The sequence below is a fragment of the Protopterus annectens genome, chromosome 5.part0 (assembly GCF_019279795.1).
Source record: "Protopterus annectens isolate FY-2018-M chromosome 5.part0, PAN1.0, whole genome shotgun sequence".
Lineage (NCBI taxonomy): Eukaryota > Metazoa > Chordata > Ceratodontiformes > Protopteridae > Protopterus > Protopterus annectens.
In genome coordinates this window covers 484,797,273-484,816,394 of record NC_056735.1, presented here as the reverse complement: position 1 = coordinate 484,816,394, position 19,122 = coordinate 484,797,273, and the positions used below count along the sequence as shown (strand labels likewise).

At 40.3% G+C, this 19,122-nt stretch overlaps 1 protein-coding gene across 1 annotated transcript in view; it reads right to left on the bottom strand.

Moving 5' to 3' along the window:
* Positions 1-17,075, bottom strand: part of PRRG1 (proline rich and Gla domain 1) — a 368,260-nt gene extending 351,185 nt beyond the window's left edge. The window contains exon 1 of the mRNA XM_044072406.1: positions 17,022-17,075. The gene's annotated coding sequence lies outside the window, so the exon portion shown is untranslated. The remainder of the gene's footprint in view (positions 1-17,021) is intronic.
* Positions 17,076-19,122: the final 2,047 nt, after the last annotated feature.

Sequence of the window (19,122 nt, the reverse complement as noted above, 5' to 3'; positions counted from 1 at the left end):
AAAGTCGATCCATACAGCGGACATAAAAAGATTACACGACCCTATTAAAATTTAGTTTTAAGATGTTAAGATTTGCACTGGGTGTGACGAGGGTGGACACGATTAGGAATAAGTATATTAGAGGGTCAGCCCAGGTTGGAAGGTTTGGAGAAAAAGCCAGACAGGTAAGATTACGCTGGTTTGGACATGTGCTGAGGAGGGATGCTGAGTACATTGGGAAAAAGATGCGAAGGATGAAGCTACCAGGTAACAGGAAAAGAGGAAGGCCTAAGATGAGGTTTATGGATGTGGTGAGGGAGGACATGCAGTTGGTTGGTGTGAGAACAAAATGCAGAAGACAGGAAGAAATAGAAACAGATGATCCGCTGTGGCGACGCCTAACGGGAAAAGCCAAAAGAAGAAGATGATTAAAATGCCAAGTTTTTATGAATTTTTTTTTTTTTTTTTTTAAAGAGACCACAATAAATCATTTCAAAACTTTTTCCACCTTTAATGTGACCTATAACCTATACAATTCAATTGAAAAACAGACCAAATCTGTCAAGGGAAAAAACATAAAAAACTTACAATAAGCTGGTTGCATACATGTGCACACCCTTAAACTAATACTTTGTTGAAGCACCTTTTGATTTAATTACAGCATTCAGTCTTCTGGTTAGGAGTCTATCAGCATGGCACATCTTGACTTGGCAATATTCGCCCACTCTTCCTTGCAAAACCGCTCTAAATCGGTCAGACTGCAAGGGCATCTCTTGTGCATAATCCTCTTCAGGTCACCCCCACAGATTTTATATTGGATTTATGTCTGGGCTCTGGATGGGACATTCCAAAACTTTAATTTTATTTTTCTTCTGGTGAAGCCATTATTTTTGTTGATTTGGATGTATACTTGGGGTCATTGCAGTGCTGAAAGGTTAAATTCCTCTTAGCCTTCAGCTTTCTAGCAGGCACCTGAAGGTTTTGGGACAAAAGTGACTGGTATTTTGAAAGTGTTCATAATTCCCTCCACCTTGACTAAAGCCCCAGTTCCAGCTGAAGAAAGCATGATACTGCCACCACCATGCTTCACTGTGGGGATGGTGTTCTTTTGGTAATGCGAAGTGTTGTTTTTCTGCCAAATGTTCTTTTTGGAATTGTGGCCAAAAAGTTCAACCTTGATCTCATCAGACCATAACACATTTTTCCCACATGCTTTTGGGAGACCTGATGAATTGTTTTGCAAATTTTAGCTGGGCCTCAATGTTTTCTGTGTAAGAAAAGGCTTCAGTCTTGCAACCCTACCCGATAGGCCAGACATATGAAGAATACGGGAGGTTGTTGTCACATGTAGTACACAACCAGTACTTGCTAGAAATTCCACGAGATCCTTAAGTGTTGCTGTAGGTCTCTTAGCAGCCTCCCTGACCAGTTTTCGTCTTCTCTTTTCATCAATTTTGGAGGGACGTCCAGTTCTTTGCAACATCACTGTTGTCTTACATTTTCTCTACTTTCTGATGACTGTTTTCACTGTGTTCCATGATATATCCAATGCTGTGGATATTTTTTGTACCCTTCTTCTGACTGATACCTTTCACCAATTAGATCATTTTGATGCTTTGTAGGCTCTCTGCGAACCTTGGCATTTGCTGTAGCAGGTAACCGAGTAAATGTTAGGAAAATCCTACTAGGACAGATTAACTTTATTTGAGGTTAATCAGAGTCTCTAATTGATGGCAGGTGTGCACCCAAGATGACTGCATGCTGTAATTAAATAAAAAGGTGCTTCAACAAAGTATTAGTTTATGGGTGTGCACACTTATGCAACCAGTTTATTGTACATTTTTTATTTATTTATTTATTTTTTACTTTTTCCCCTTAACAGATTTGTTTTTCATCTGAATTGCACAGGTTACAGGTCACATTAAAGGGGGCGGGGTTGTAAAATTATTTATTATAGTCTTTTTTTACATCACAAAAACCTGGCATTTTAACAGGGGTGTGTGCACTTTTTATATCCACTGTATATACCACCATGGAATAACATTAATACTGCTGAAAGCATCCTGTATCGGATATCCCAACAAATTAACCATGAAACCAAACTATTTGGAGATGTAAAAACAGACTGCAACTCAAAATTCCACAACCCCCACTGAATCCATAAATTTGTTCAACTTCAAACAATTAATAACCATACCTACTAGAATCAATACACTCAACATTAGACTGGATTCTTACAAACAAACTAGACAAACTGACAAAAGTAGTCTACCCCAAAGACAACACAGGTGACCACATACGGACATATGCTATTAGAATTCACCACGACCTAGACAAACACATCTATAATCAAGTCCGAAATACAACCAATTTCGGCAAAAGATATTTTCAATGAAACACAATCAATATAACTGGAATGCATCTAGAACAATGCCACTAGATACTGCTGAAGAACACTTTAAGGTCTGTAAGAATATGTTATTAATCTATCATCAGTGTCCAACTCTGCACCATGGCTGACAAAAGAAACAAAAAATCATGACAAAAAGGGATAAAGCCTGGAAAAAATAGAGCTCAAAATGCCTTCCAGGAATTTAGACAACTTAGAAACTTTGCAAATCTCCATGTCAAAACAGGATAAGCAAAGATACTACACCAACCTAAAAGACAAACATAAAAACAACCCCCAAAGTTTGGTCATCACTAAAGCTACGCCACCCTGGCAAGACCATTACTCCCTCTCAGAAACAGACAATACAGCAGACTATCCCCACAATTTAATTTCTGCTTTATACAAATCAATATTCTCTCTCGAACACTAATATATCTGCCCTACTCTCTCTAACCCTGTCCAATCAAAACCACCCACAACTCTTCAATTTTAGTCCAGTGCTTACCTCGCTCATAAGAAAACTGATCCTTAAACTAGAAATTACTTCCGTAGCTGAAGACCAACTATCATGGTCACAGAACTCATAGCCTTCAGTGTCCATAGGTCCATAACGGAAGGATACAGCCCATCACTGTAGGAAAAAAATCCTACATCATACTACTGCACAAAGGTGGCAAATCTGCAGAGTTTAATAACTACAGACCAATAACAATTTTCTTCCCCCCACTCCAAAATATTAGAAAAATGCATTTATACACAGCTGATGCAATACCTAACCTCAAATAACCTACTCTCAGAAACACAACATGGCTTTAGACCCCAGCAGAGCACCACTACTGCTCTACTCCATTTTACCAATATAATAAACCAGCACAGAAACAATGGTCTGCTTGTGTCCCCCATGTTCTTAGACTTGTTAAAGGCATTTGATACTGTCTCGCACCAGGAACTACTCGTTCAATTCTCAACAGGACTTTCACAATAAGAAACCACAACAAGGAGTAGTTACCTATCTGGAAGGCAACAAGCCATTAAATGGCAACAAACTTACTCATCCTTTCAACCAAATATTACAGATGTCCCTTAGGGCTCTATCCTGGGTCCTCTCCTATTTAATATATTAGTGACCTCAACACCTCCACTCACCATGCTAGTTCAGCATGTAGACAACTCAACATTAGCATGTGCAGCCTCAACAATAAACTCCAGACTTTATCTCCTCTGTAGAAACATGTCTCAAAGAATCAAACCTCCTACTCAACCCCTAGAAAACTAAGTTGATGCTTTTTACCTCCAAAAGTTACCAAAATCAAAAGTAACTTCACCATAAAAAAAAATCAGCAAATACTGTCCTTGAAACTGTAACTTACAGTAAACTTCTAGGTGCTGCAACAGATGATAATCTCAAATATGACCAGCATATACTGCACACCATTACATGACGTGGTGAAGAGTATACCCAAGGGTAACAGAGTGGTGACTGGAGCAGATTTCAATGGGCATGTTGGTGAAGGTAACAGAGAGGATGAGGAGGTGATGGCTAGGTATGGTGTTAAGGAGAAGAATGCAGGTCAGGCAGTAGTGGATTTTGTGATAAGGATGGACATGGCTCTGGTGAATACATATTTTAAGAAGACAGAGGAGCACAGGGTGATGTACAAGAGTGGAGGAAGATGCACACAGGTGGATTATATCCTGTGTAGGAGGACCAGTCTGAAGGAGATTGGAAACTGCAAAGTGGTGACAGGGGAATGCGTAGTTAGGCAGCATAGGGTGGTGGTCTGTAGGATGATGTTGGCAATCAAGAAGAGGAGGAGAAAGAGGGCAGTGCCAAGGATCAAATGGTGGAAGTTGAAAAAGGATAACTGTACGGTGGAGTTCAGGGAAGAGTTAAGACAGGCACTGGGTGGAATGAACAGCTTATCAGACAGCTGTACAGCTACAGCAGAGGTGGTAAGGGAGATGGCTAGAAAGGTGCTTGGTGTGACATCTGGACACAGGAAGAAGGACAAGGAGACCTGGTGGTGGAATGAGTAAGTACAGGAGAGTATACAGAGAAAGAGGTTGGTGAAGAAGAAGTGGGATTGTCAGAGAGATGAAGAAAGTAGACAGGAGTACAAGGAGATGAGGTGTGTGGTGAAGGCTAAGGATAAGCATACAGTGAGTTGTATGAAAGGTTGGACACTGAGGAGAGAGAAAAGGACCTGTACCTACTGACTAGACAGAGGGACCAAGCTGGGAAAGATGTGCAGCAGGTTAGTATGATAAAGAATAACGAGGGAAAAGTACTCATAAGTGAGGAGAGTGTGTTGAGCAGATGGAAAGGAAAAAAAAAAAAGAGAGAGAGTACTTTGAGGGGCTGATGAATGAAGAGAAAGAGAGAGAAGGTTGGATGATGTGGAGATAGTCAGGAAGTGCAATTGATTAGCAAGGAGGAAAGAAGCAACTATGAACTGGATGAAGAATAGAAAGGCTGTTGGTCCAGATAACATACCTGTGGAAGCATGGAGGCGTTTAGGAGAGATGGCAGTTGGGTTTTTAACCAGATTGTTTAATGGAATCTTAGAAAGTGACAGGATGCCTGAGGAGTGGAGAAGAAATGTTCCGATACCAATTTTTAAGAATAAGGGTGATGTGCAGACCTGTAGTAACTACAGAGAAGAAATGTTCTGATACCAATTTTTAAGAATAAGGGTGATGTGCAGACCTGTAGTAACTACAGAGGGATAAAATTGATCAGCCACAGCATGAAGTTATGGGAAAACAGTAGTAGACACTAGGTTAAGAAGGGAGGTGATAATTGGTGAGCAACAGTACAGCTGCATGTCAGGAAAGCGCACTACAGATACAATGTTTGCTCTGAAGTTGCTGATGAAGTATAGAAAAGGTCAGAAGGTATTGCATTGTCTTTGTAGACTTAGAGAAAGCATATGACAGGGTGCCTACAGAGGAGTTGTGGTATTGTAAGAGGAAGTTGGGAGTAGCAGAGAAGTATGTAAGAGTGGTACAGGATATGTACGAGGGCAGTATGACAGTGGCGAGGTCTGCAGTGGCAGTGATGGATGTGTTTAAGGTGGAGGTGGGATAACATCAAGGATTAGCTCTGAGCCCTTTCTTATTTGCAATGGTGATGGACAAGTTAATAGAGGAGATCAGACAGGAGTCCCCGTGGGCTATGTTTGTGGCTGACATTGTGATTTGTCATGAGAGTACAGAACAAATAAAAGAGACCCTGGAAAGGTGGGGATATGCTCTAGAGAAGAGAGGAATGAAGGTCAGCAGGTATAAGACACAATAGGTGTGTGTGAATGAGAGGGAGGACAGAGGAATGGTGAGGATACAGGGAGTACAGCTGGCAAAGGTGGAGGAGTTTAAATTGGGATCAGCAGTTCAGAGTAACAGTGAGTGTGGAAGAGAGGTGAAGAAGAGAGCGCGGGCAGGCTGGAGTGGGTGGAGAAGAGTATCAGGTATGATTTGTGACAGATGGGTACCAGTAAGAGTGAAAGGGAAGGCCTACAAGATGGTAGTGAGACCAGCTATATTGTGCAGGCTGCAGATGGTGGCACTGACAAAAAGACAGGAGTCAGAGCTGGAGGTTGCAGAGTTAAAGATGTTGCACTGGGTGTGACGCGGATGGACAGGATTAGAAATTAGTACATTAGAGAGTCAGCTCAGGTTGGACTGTTTGGAGACAAAAACAGAGAGGCAAGATTGTGTTGGTTTGGACATGTGCTGAGGAGGGATGCTGGATATATTGAAAGAAGGATGCCAAGGATGGAGCTGCCAGGTAACAGGAAAAGAGGAAGGCCTAAGATAAGGCTTATGGATATGGTGAGAGGGGACATGCAGGTGGTTGGTGTGACAGAGCAAGATGCAGTGGACAAGAAGAAATGGAAACAGATGATCCATTGTGGCGACCCCTAATGGGAGCAGCCGAAAGAAAAAGAAGATATAATGCACAACATTAAATCTACTCACCAGAAACTAGACTCCCTTTTCAGGATCAATGGATTCCTTATAAAATACTGCAAGAAAAATTCTAGTCACCACCTTCTTATTGCCAACTCTCTTACATGCTGCTACTATTTTAAGGCACTTTAATTCTCAAAGAAAGAAACTTGGCTCCTGCTACAATAAAGTAGATAAATTTGACACCACTCGCCCCCATAATACCCACCATTGACACAGACTAAAGCAATAAAACTGTCTTGAACTACACAACTACCCTGTGCTCCTGGACTCAGTTGTCTGCCTCTGCAACGTGGTGCTATCTCCGTCCTCCCCTGAAAGGCTTTCTACACTTGAGGGACTCTGCTCTCCTCCGAGATTGCAAGGACAACCAAAAAACATTCCTGCCGCTCCCAATAACTTAAACCTGCCAAGGTTAAAACTTTAGTTTAATTCATAAGAAAAGAAGTCTAATCATTCATGCATACTGGGTTCAAACATGGTAGTTTGCCACACTAATCCCATTTACTTAAATTAATCACCTACACAAATTTAGCTTCAAGACCATCTAAAACTGGCTAGCAGCCAGAAAGCATAGTATAGGCATAGCGAACAACAGTTATCCTTTTGTATTAACACTGAAAGACATATATCCATTTGTATTAACAATAAAAGACTTTGTATTCACTGCATCTTGGAAAAAGTGTGGTCTGGATTAGCCCTGGTTTAGCTACACTAAAAACTCCCCCACACTACCTATGTATGCGAGGTTACTAATTCACCTGCAGTATCCACCATTTTCAAACTACCCTGTAGTCCTGGACCCAGTCGTCTGCCTCAACAACGTGGTATGTACTTATAACTGTTGAGTGTGATTATTTCAGTGTATAAAAGTGGATAGCGTGTTTTAAACCTCTGATTTATTTGTAGAAAATACTTCAGACATTGTGTTTTGCTTCATATATCGAAGATAGTGTAACTTACTAACGTAAATGCAATTGTTAATTCCTTTACCTCTGTGTAGGATAGGAACATGACAGCTTGTATAATGACTCAATGATTACTCTGTGATGCATACTTGGATAGAGTGTTCTCATACAAAGACAACTACCAGGGTAGCTGGCTTTCTGAACTGTTTTAATAGGGCCAAGTATTGCAGTTTAGTTTATTACCCCAAATGTAACTACAAATCCATTGAGAATATCATCTCTCAGCCTTAAGCACCTGAACACAGAGTATAACACACATGGTTTTACTTTCTGCTAAAGATAACTATTGAAATGTTTACATGATATCCTTTGTTTGTCTGCTTATTATTCAACATATAGACTGGTAGACATTGTTTTAGCGTGCTTTGCTGCTAACTACTGTATCCTTATTTTAGGTGCTATCTCCGTCCTCCCCTGAAAGGCTTTCTATGCTTGAGGGGACTCTGCTCTCCCCCGAGATTGCAAGGACAACCAAAAACCATTCCTGCCGGTCCCAATAACTTAAACCTGCCAAGGTTAAAACTTTAGTTTAATTCATAAGAAAAGAAGTCTAATCCTTCATGCATACTGGGTTCAAGCACGGTAGTTTGCCACACTAATCCCATTCACTTAAATTAATCCCCTAGACAAAATTGGCTTCAAAACTATTTAAAATTTGCTAGCAGCCAGAAAGCTAAGTATAGGCATAGCGAACAGCAGTTATCCTTTTGTATTAACACTAAAAGACATATCCATTTCTATTAACAATAAAAGACAAGTGTATTCATTGCATCTTGGAAAGTGTGTGGTCTGGATTAGCCCCACTATGCTCGGGTTCACGACGCACCCCCACCCTGCCCCCTTATCCCAACCGCCCCCAGTACCACTAAATTTATAGCAATTTAACAACTCTCCCTCTCTTCCCTAGCCAAACTAACTCACTGCCATATTAGTAATCTCCAACCCCCTCTTGTTTTTATTTCTCCACTTACTAAACTCATTTTTAGTGATAATATTCCTCTATGCTAATAATGACTTCCCCACCCACAACATTAACTATAAAACTCAATATCTCATCTTTCACAAAACCCTTTTTAATTATTCCATACCTCCTCACCATCTATGAAAATCAGCAATGCCTAGGGTTCAAATATCCTACATATCAAACCAGTACCCCCATACTCTCATCCACATCTGAACTACTTATTAATCACTACCCAGTCACAAACACCATCCCCTCCAACGTGTATCTTAATAGGTCAAGACAAATACATCCCAAAACCACTACCTAAAACTAATATATAAATTTATGAAGTTCCTAATTACATTACAAAAAAAATTGACTAAGGACAGGGACATCCACCCCAACCCTGGGCCATCCCCTGCTCTAGACTCTACTTGCCCATCTTCCATAAACAGGCCCTCTAAATCATTACTGGCCTGCCACCTAAACATAAGAAGTTTAAACAATAAGGTACATAACCTACATGCCCTTTTAGCAATTCACTCCCCTGATATACTGTGTTTAACTGAAACCTGGCTAAAACCAACATCATCACATAATGAGATACTACCACCTGGATATGATATACTTAGGGCTGACCGTACTACCAGAAAGGAATGCGGGGTAGGCTGACCGTACTACCAGAAAGGGAGGCGGGGTAGCCGTACTATATAAAAACACACAATGTTACAACTGACTCCACATAGCCACCCCATACTTCCAATGCCAAACAAGTTAATAAAAGCGAATCTCTAAACATAATCTGTATATACATCCCCCCAGGCAACAATACCAACACCCTGGAAGACATTCTTAACTGGATTTCTTCCAATTACCCCCAAGAAACTGTTGTCATGGGAGATCTTAATATTGACTGGAACTTATGCTCCTCAGACTCCCTCTACCCACATAAATCTCTACGGATTTTCGCAACTCAAACACTCCCCCCACCAGAATAGGAAAACCCATTCAAAAAGGGAGTATCCTACACTGGATACTCATCAATAGTCATTTCCCCATATGTACATGTCTGGGACTCTCCCAAATTACCTTAGTGATCGCATATATATATATATATATATATATATATACACATACACACACACACACACACACACACACACACACACACACTAGTTAACTCCCACCTGCCCATCTACAAGCGTCAAAAACATCAAAAACGTTAACCCCACAAAATTCCAATCGGAACTAAAAGTTTTTAACTGGATTGAACTAAAACACCTTCCCCTGGATGAGGCTGTTGATTAATACCAGATTCCTAGAAATACTTGATTTCCATGCTCCTAAATGCTCAATTAGAATTAAAACAAAAAAAAAAAAAAAAAATCACCCCATGGCTTTCAAATGATACCAAATTCAAAATCTTACTCGGAAATAAGGCATGGGCCAAGTGGTGTACTACTAAAGCCACTCTAGATCAAGTTAATTTTCAGCAGTTAAGGAATGAGAGAAAAAAAATCCATCTTACTTGACAAAAAAAACTACTACTGCCAACTACAGCAGAATAACCACAATAACCCTCGCAAGTTTTGGGCGGGCATAAATAAACTCCTCCATCCAGGTCAATCCTCCACTCCTCCCCCCACAGCTTCCAGCGAAAAAAGCACTGAAGATGTGGCAAATACTTTTAATAGTTTCTTCACTGAGACTATTCAGGCCCTAGCCAGACAGATAACTCCTAGTGCCTCTATAGCGAGCACTCCTATACCCAGTACTCCACTATCTTTCGGCCAACCGGTTTCTACATCCCTCATCTGATCCCTACTAAAGAAGTTAAAGCCAACCACACTTTCAGTCAACCTTCTTCCAGCTGAGTATCTGCAAATAGCTGCAGATGCTATAGCCTACCACATCTCTATCCTAATCAATAGAGCCATAACAAAAGCCACCATTCCCTCCATCTGGAAAATATATGTCCTACCACTCCATAAAGGTGGTATATCTACTGAATTGTCTAACTATAGGCCCATAGCCAAACCGTCTCCCCTGGCAAGTGTGTGCACAACCAACTCCTGCACTCTCTCATTCAGAATAAACTGTTGTCCAACTCTCAACATGGGTTTAGACCCCATCACAGTACCTCCTCAGCTCTCCTTTTCTTCACCAATGTCATCAACCACAACCGGAACAACAACATTTCCTCAGCCCTCTTTTTAGACCTGTCCAAAGCTTTTAATATGATCAACCATCAACTACTTATCCACACACTGAAAACCATATCCTTAGATAATCAAGCTCTCCATTGGTTCCAACATTATCTGAATGGCAGGCAACAAGCCATTCTATGGCAGAACAAGCTCTCTCGCCTGTTACCAAATACCCTAAAAATTCCCCAAGGTTCTTTATTAGGACCCCTTCTCTAATCTTTATCAATGATCTCCACACAGCCATCCCAGATGCTACTTGCATTCAGTATGCGGATATCTCCACCCTGGTATGCTCGGACACCTCACCAACAAATCTACTGTTAAAAACTCACAGCACACTTACCATAGTTTAAAACTGTCTCTCTAATAGGTGCCTGATCTTAAACAAAAAAAAAAACTAAACTTTTAAATTTTTTTACCCACCCACATATCCTCAGCAGTAACCTTTACCATCACAGCAAATGATGGAACCATCATCTCACCAGACCCCAATACTAAACTCATACAAGTAATAGTTAATAATAATCTTAGATTGGATACACATCAATTAAATCTGTAAACAAAAACCTTGGGTCACTCTATAGGATAAAATATCTCCTAACTCCCCTGATTCAAGCAGCTATTGCCCACTCCTCTTCTCTCTACCCTTCTTTATGCCTTGCCCATGCTTACTAACCTTAGCAAATCTAACTTTAGTAAACTCTCCGGCTGCTATAACACTGCAAGATTCGTCACTGGCACACCTTACAGGACACATCATTGCCTTAATCTAAAAGACCTAGGCTGGATAGATCTACAGAGCCTTTTATTTATTTATTTTATTTATTTATTTGCAGTTGGTTTACCAGGATAGTCCATTGGGCCAAGATGAACCAGTTTACAATGGAGTCCTGGGGAGAAAAGCTCCAGTAAGAAGGTTACAATAGGTTTTACATTAGATTACAATGTTTACAAGTGAACAGATTAGAGCAAGACATTTCATGTAATATGGCTTGAGAAACCAGGTTACAAGTATGTTTTAGGTTATATTACAATATGTTCAAGTGATGCAGTTTAAAGCATACTGTTTCAAGTTAGTACAGACAGGTGATCAAAGTTTCAGAAGATATAATGCTGGTAATGAAAACATTTCTATGCAAGTACTGAGAGGTCCTAAATCTTGACTAAGATTGAAAGTATGACACATAATACAATTTATAAAAAGTTTGGTTAGAACAAGTAGAGAGTATGAGTTAGGAGAGGCAGTAGAGGAAGTTAGCAGAAGGGAGGGAAAGAGAGTTTGTCAGTTTATATTATGATGGATGAGAACAGGAGCATTCCCACTGGGATATTAGTTGAGAGTGAAGAGATTTTTTGAAAGTGAAGTGGTTAGAGATGATACGAATGGATGGGGGTAGGGAGTTCCAGAGACGTGCTAGGCCATAGGATAGGAGATTTTTACCTGGGGGGGCGAGTAGGTTTATGCAATTCTATTAGATTTTGGTTGTTAGATCTTAGTACTCTGTTGGGTAGGTGCATTTTAAAGGCAGAGGAAAGTGATGGACATAGAAGGGGGTTGAAAATTAGTTTATGTGTTTGAGTGTAGATGAGATGATTGGAAAGTTCTAGCCATTTTAGTTTGTGGAGAGAAGAACAATGGTGGCTAGATGATTTGTGGCTAGTAGCGAATTTGGCAATTTTGTTGTAACATAAGGAAAGTTGTGTTTTAAGGGAAGATTGTAGATTAGTTAAGAGTGGGGCTCCATAGAGAAGGGAGGGGATAAGAAATGAGGTAGAGAGAGTGATTTTGGTGGAGGGTGTGAGGTAACGATTTTGACGATAGAGCATGCCTAATTTTTTATGGGTTTTTTTGATATTTACTTGTAGGTGAGAGTTGAATTTAAGCTTACTATCAGTTTGGACCCCAAGTAATTTAGTCTCAGGCACCAGTTCAAGAGATGTGTTGTTATTACTAGTGATATAGAAAGTGTTTGTATTGATGGAGGTGACTTTAGAGGGAGTGAATACCATTAATTTGGTTTTAGAGGCATTTAGTGCTAGGTGATTTCTTTTCATCCATTTTTGTGTGATTGAGAATGTGTCCTGTGTAAGTTTTTGCAGTGTGGGGAGGGATGTGGCAGAACAGATAATAGTTGAATCATCTGCATATTAGATGATATTTGAGAAAGGAATAAATTGTGGAAGTCATTTATGAATATATTAAAGAGGAGAGGACTTAGTATGGAACCTTGAGGAACTCCAGTTGGGGTAGCAAGGAAAGAAGAGGTGGCTTTTTTCCATTTTACTGATCGATATCTATTAGATAAGTAGCTGGAGGACCAGTTCAGAGAAGAAGAACATAGGTTAAGCTGAGAGTATTTAGTTAGAAGAAGTTTGTGAGAGATAGTGTCAAAGGCCTTAGAAAGGTCAAGTAGGAGGGTAGAGACAATATGACCAGAGTCTCGGGCTTTGTCTACAGTTTCCAGGAAGGACAGGAGGGCTGTCATAGTGCTATGACCAGGCCTAAAACCATGCTGTGTTGGGGTTAGTAGGTGATTGTCTACGAGATATGGTAGGAGTTGTAGTTGGATACATTTTTCTAGGAGTTTAGAAATGGGAGATAGGATAGCAATGGGTCGGAAATTAGTTGTATTATTATTATTACCACCTTTATGTAAGGGTATGATGAAAACTTTTTTCCAGATTTGGGGTACTATGCTTTCTTGGCTAGAGCGGTTTATTAGGATACTAATGGGGTAGGCAATGGCTTCCATGTCAATTTTGCCCAGATTGATAAGGGTGGCGACTCCTTTCCAGAATTTCTGAGGGTTTGTTTTATTGCTGTTTTGGAGTATGGAGAAGTAATTTTGTTGGTCAGTGATAAGCTTTTTGACTTTATTTCTAAGTATTTTATATTCGTTATGAATGAGGGGAGACTTATTTTTGTGGTAGAGTGCCCAGACTTTGTTTCTGCATTGCATGGTGACTAGTGTACTTTTGGATAGCCAAGGGGCAGTTTTGATTTTTATACACTTAGTCCATAGAGGAGCATGGTAGTCGAGAAGGTTTAGGAAGGTTGAGTTGAAGTGGGCAACGGCATTATCTAAAGGTAGAGTTTTTAGAATGTTCCAATTAATAGCTTTTAAGGAGTCTGAGAAGGCTATAGGGTTGAAGTTTTTTTGGTTGCGAGTATTAATATAATTATGTGTTTGGTGTATGGGTAAAGGGAGTCGGTGTGTAAATGTGGATAGGTGATCGCTATGGAAGTGTACCATTATCAGAGAAATAATGAGGGTGGGAGTCTAAAATGCTGCCACTGGATAGGTTTTTTGAGGGGTGGGTTGTGGAGTTGATTAGCTGTGAGAAGACATAAAGGTTGATGTTAAGAGGGTTTGTGGGAGATTGAATGGAGTTTAGTTTTACAACTAAACCAGCTTACTGAAGCATATAAAATTCTCACTCCGCTCATCTAATAGACTGCTTGTCCAAACAGTCAAATCTAACAATTCAGCCGGAAATTCCCTATTCGCTAATGCCGTCGGTAAAATATGGAACTCTCTCCCTACCCACCTTACTCTCATGACCTCCTTATCCCAATTTAAGAAAAGAAACACCACTTCATATCATACTAACTATATCCATGCTCTAGCCCTGATTAGCCCCTCCTGCAAAACCTGGTACTATATTCCCTTGCCCTCTCTACTATAGTTAATTAACCTTAGCAATCTCTAGATACAATCCAACTATGTACTTGGTTGACAGAACGGTCTATACTAAGATACCTTTATCATAAAGTACATTATATGTAAATATCTACCTGATGAATGTAACTTGGACCCTCACTATGAGGCTGTATTTGTTAACTAAACCTATTTTCATCTTTTAATATATCTGTATAACTAGATGGCTAGAACAATTCTGTAAACAAAAGTTATTTTTTAAAAAAATTCTTATTTGTTCTATATCCTTTCTTTTCTTCTTTAAATGTACGTATATATGTTGGAGCTTTGCTCCTCCGGCCTCCACTGAAAATGGATATGTATCCAGTCGGACTATCCCAGTCAACAAATGTAAAGTAAAAAAAATAAAATAAAACTACCTAACATATTCACAACTCACTAGAGCACAAACTTATTCATCATCCAGAAAAATGCCCAGCACTACATCATTTACTACTCACCTACTGTCCAGCAAGGGTCTTCCACTCCAATAACAAATTCTTACTACTTACAAATAAGTCAAACAATGTTGCAGGAGACTCGCTCTACGCACAATATGTTTTTAAACTCTGGAATAGTATCCCCACATAAAAAACATTTTCCAACCACTGCTTAAACATCATCTAACCAATCCTGGTCCTGCACAAGTTCATCTCAAGGTTGAGGAATTGTGTTCAACATACGATACTTTTCCAATTACTCTCCTTAGAAACGAATACACTCAATCTCTCACCAAAATGACAATTTTTATACAGAACTGCTGCCTGTAAAATCCACTAAGTTGCATGTGAGCTTTCTTTTTAGTAACTTCCACCTCTTTAAAATCTTAGAAAGTATAAATGTAACTATTGTTCGTGTCTAACTTCAAATAAAAATGTAATTACTCTATGTTTAACTGGAACTTAAATATAAGCAAATAGAGCTTTTCTCCCTGGGCCTCTGCGGAAAATGGGTACTACCCAGTTGCACTTCCCTGGTAACCAAAGACAAATAAATAATAAATGTGGTGAAGTGAGAACCAATGACAAGTTGCTGTTTTAGTTGCATTTGTAATTAAGTTTTTTACTCTGTAAAGTATCCCTTTTGTGATTTTGTATATACAGGCCAAATTTAAGATCATCCACTATCCATCCGCCCATCTACAACCCCTTTATCCCCATTTTTCCACATGGGGTCATGGGGTCAGAGTGTCACTTCAACAGTAACAATTGTCTAGATTAAGGTTTACACCACTGGATGGCTCACCCTGCCGCTGTAGTTCTTCGACACCACACACTCATCCATCCATAACCCCTTTCTCCCACTTCTGCACATGGGGTCAGAGATGCCACTTCAACAGTGACAATCATCTGGAGCCAAGGCTTACACTGATGGGTGACTAGCCCTGCCACGGCTGTTCTTCCACACCACACACTAACACCTGCACCTATGGCCAACTTAAGTGTGTCCAAACCACGTACTGCATGTCTTTGGAACTTGAGGGAAACCGGAGCACCAGGAACAAACCCACGCAAACACAAGGACATGCACACCTTGCACAAAAGGCACCCCAGCCAAGAATCGAAAACTGCTAGAAGGAAAAACAAAATGAAATTAGAATTTGCCATTCCATTAGCGTGGCATGGCGCATGAGTTCTGCACAAAACAAACACGCGATGTTAAAAAAAAGGTTTATGTCTAAAGTTATCATTGAATTAACACAAAACATTAAAACATAATGAAACTAGCGTTTTCCATTCCATTAGCCTGGTACGGCGCTTGAGTACTGCACAAAACAAACACGCGAGGTTAAAAAAAAAAAGAAAAAAAACTTATGTCTACAGTTGTCCTTGAATTAACACAGCAATAACTACAGCACTTTAACTGAACTTCAAATATAGACCACAGGTCTCAAAAGTCTCTGGATCAAAATGCTGCTTTAAAAAATGCTCTATTTCTCCTAAGCCTTCTTTAAACTGGTGATTTAGAGCGAAAGGACGGCGAACTACACCTAAATAATGACAATAAATCTACTTACGGAGTTCTTTTACTGCGTAATGTATATATCTCATTTCTCTTATTCTGGCAACTTCTCAACTTAGTAGAACAATGTTTTAAAACGTGTCCCTAAGGATTACTTATGGACTTGTCCCCGATTCGAGAAGTAAGAGCTATGATACAGGCAACTTGCTCAATCATCCCCTTTTCCCCATTTCTATATAGGGTAGGGTCGGTGTATTTGTCGCCAAGTCTCTAACTTCAGAGCCACTCTCCTACCTTCTTCAACAATTATGCTCAACTTTTCAAGTCCGGCTATTACATGTCGGGGTGTCCTGCGCAGTATTTACTTATTAGTACGCACTGTGGATAGTAACGACTCCGAACACAGATACAAACGGGAGCGTCGGGTCAGCAGATGCTTTAATTATTTAACTTCAACAAGCACAGCGCAACTCAGCGGCTAACACGCCACTGCAGCACACTTCCATAACCCTAGTGGTGACATGCACTACATCCAAAGGATGCACCCTTTGTTAACAGACAGAAAATAAACACTTTTCAGCCATCAGGTTCGAGCTTCGAGTACTGCCCTAAACAATCAAATTCGACCACCTAAAATGCAAGTCCTAAACAAAACCTAACGCGATCACTTACAAAGAGCATCATTTGATAGGATTAAAAACAAAACTAAATATAATCCACGCGTAAACACACATTCCAGGCGAAAGGGTGGGATGTGAAGTGGGATACCTCTCCTACCTTAAACAAAATCAGCGGACAAATAAACATTACTGGCAACATATTAAACCCTTACATGTAGAAACCAAATACTAAATAATCAAACGTAACACATCACAAAGAAAAAGTTACAATCGAAACCCTTACGTTCTGATAGTCTAATCACTCATCCAAACTTCACAAAGCGTTGCCAGATTCTCCTTTTACTAATACTCTCTGTACGCATGCTCCCTGCCTGCTCTATTCCTGAAGCAGTATTGACACGGGGGAAGACAAGCGTCAAGGCCCGGATTAATAATACATCCTGTTTCTTCACTTTAAAGTTCGTCGTAGTATTTTACTGCTAAATAGCAGTAGCTGTGGACATAAGTAAATGTATTTGCTGACTGGAGATTTAGAGACATTATGTTTGACTTCTCCAGTGATATTTTATCATGGCTGTAAGACACTCGACTAAAGCCTGCAATGGGGAATACTGTTCTTTGTGCAGCGGTAGCTTAGATTGTTGCGGGTGTAAGTACGGAAAAGGCGAAATAAATGTAGCATCACTTAGAACATTTATCTGAATCACTAGCCGATATGCTTACAATGGACAGGATAAGAGTGAGATTCCAGATTCACAATGGACTGAGTTTGTAAAAGGGCTGTAGTGTTCCCGAGAAAAATTATGATTTTTTCCCCCAAAAGAATTTATAATAAAAAGTAAATCAGCAACTGTAACACTTAACATACATTCACATTCTCAAATTTCTCATATATTATGAATAGTATCCGGTTAAAACATCATATACATATAGCTTAGCTGCTCTAATATTTTTTCTGTTTTATGGTTGTTCCTAGATTTACTGATTAATTTCATAAACACAAAACAATTTAAGACTGCAAACATTATTCAATTAGTAAGCTGAGCTTGTGGAAAGATTTTATTTAATTAAGCGACTCTATAGTCAGACACACTGATGTTCCACTCACCAGGCTAAACAAAGAGAACGTTACTGTCAACTGCCTGTCGGGTGCCAGGACCCGCCACAGAACGCACGCACTCGGGTCACTTCACAACAAGTACAAATATGACTCTGTCATTGTCCATGGTGTAAATGACCTGAGACTTACCTCCCTGGACTACATGAAAAGAGACTTAGAGGAGCTGTCAGATCTTGTAGCCCAGGCAGGTATGACCCTAGCCGTGAGTAGCATCCTGCCATCACCTAGAATGATACCACAGTACAAGGACAAAATGATTGACTTTAACAATTGGCTAAGCTTCTGGTCTCATTCTAAGGGGATCCAGTATCTGTCTGCTTGGGATGATATGATCGACGAACCATGATGCTTTGCCAGAGATAGCCTGCACCTGTCGCCCTTGGGATTCTGGATACTGGCTAAGGCTCTTGCCACCCCTATAGTGCCTTTTTTAGGGAAGGTTCAAATGACAAATTCACCACCATAACAGGTACAAGCAAGCAAAATCTGAGGGTAATGCTACTTAATGCTAGAAGTCTAAACCTCAAAATGCACTCACTCCAGGCACTCCTTAAAATGGAGAACGTCGACATCTGTGCAGTGACAGAGACCTGGTTCAAGGCTCCAGAGAGCACCCCTGCATTACCAAGCTATAATTCATACCACACCTTTCAGCCACCTAACCTGGACCAAAAAAACTAAAGGTGGAGGCGTGTCCATATTCATTAATGATATCCACACCTCCAGGCTAGTTGCTCAGCATAATCCATCCGAGAGTATCCAAGTGCAACTAACTCTGGGCAAGACCGCAATCCAAATTGTAGCTTGCTACTGATCCCCCACCATGCCCCAGGATTCCCACTCCTCATTTCTTGATACACTAGAAAATATTAGGGTACAACCTAATAATGGGCGATTTCAACTACCCCATCATTAACTGGGAAAACTGCTCATGTACCAACTCTTGTGCTCAACGTTTTCTGGAATTCATAAATTCCAACGCCTTGGATTAACTTATCCACACCCCCACCAGAGGCAGCAATATCCTAGACCTGGTCATTACCAACATGGGCAATTGGTGTTCCACACCAGAGGTCAATTCCTCTTTGGTCAGATCCGACTACAAGCTAATCACCCTAGAGATCCACATCCCACCCCCACCCCCCCCACCCCCATTAAGGAAACCACCATAAAAAATTTCTCCAAAGCCAACTTCACGTTTCTTAAGACAGAAGTGGCAAACTTCACGGCACCCATGCTGACGGACAATAGAGGTACGACTGCT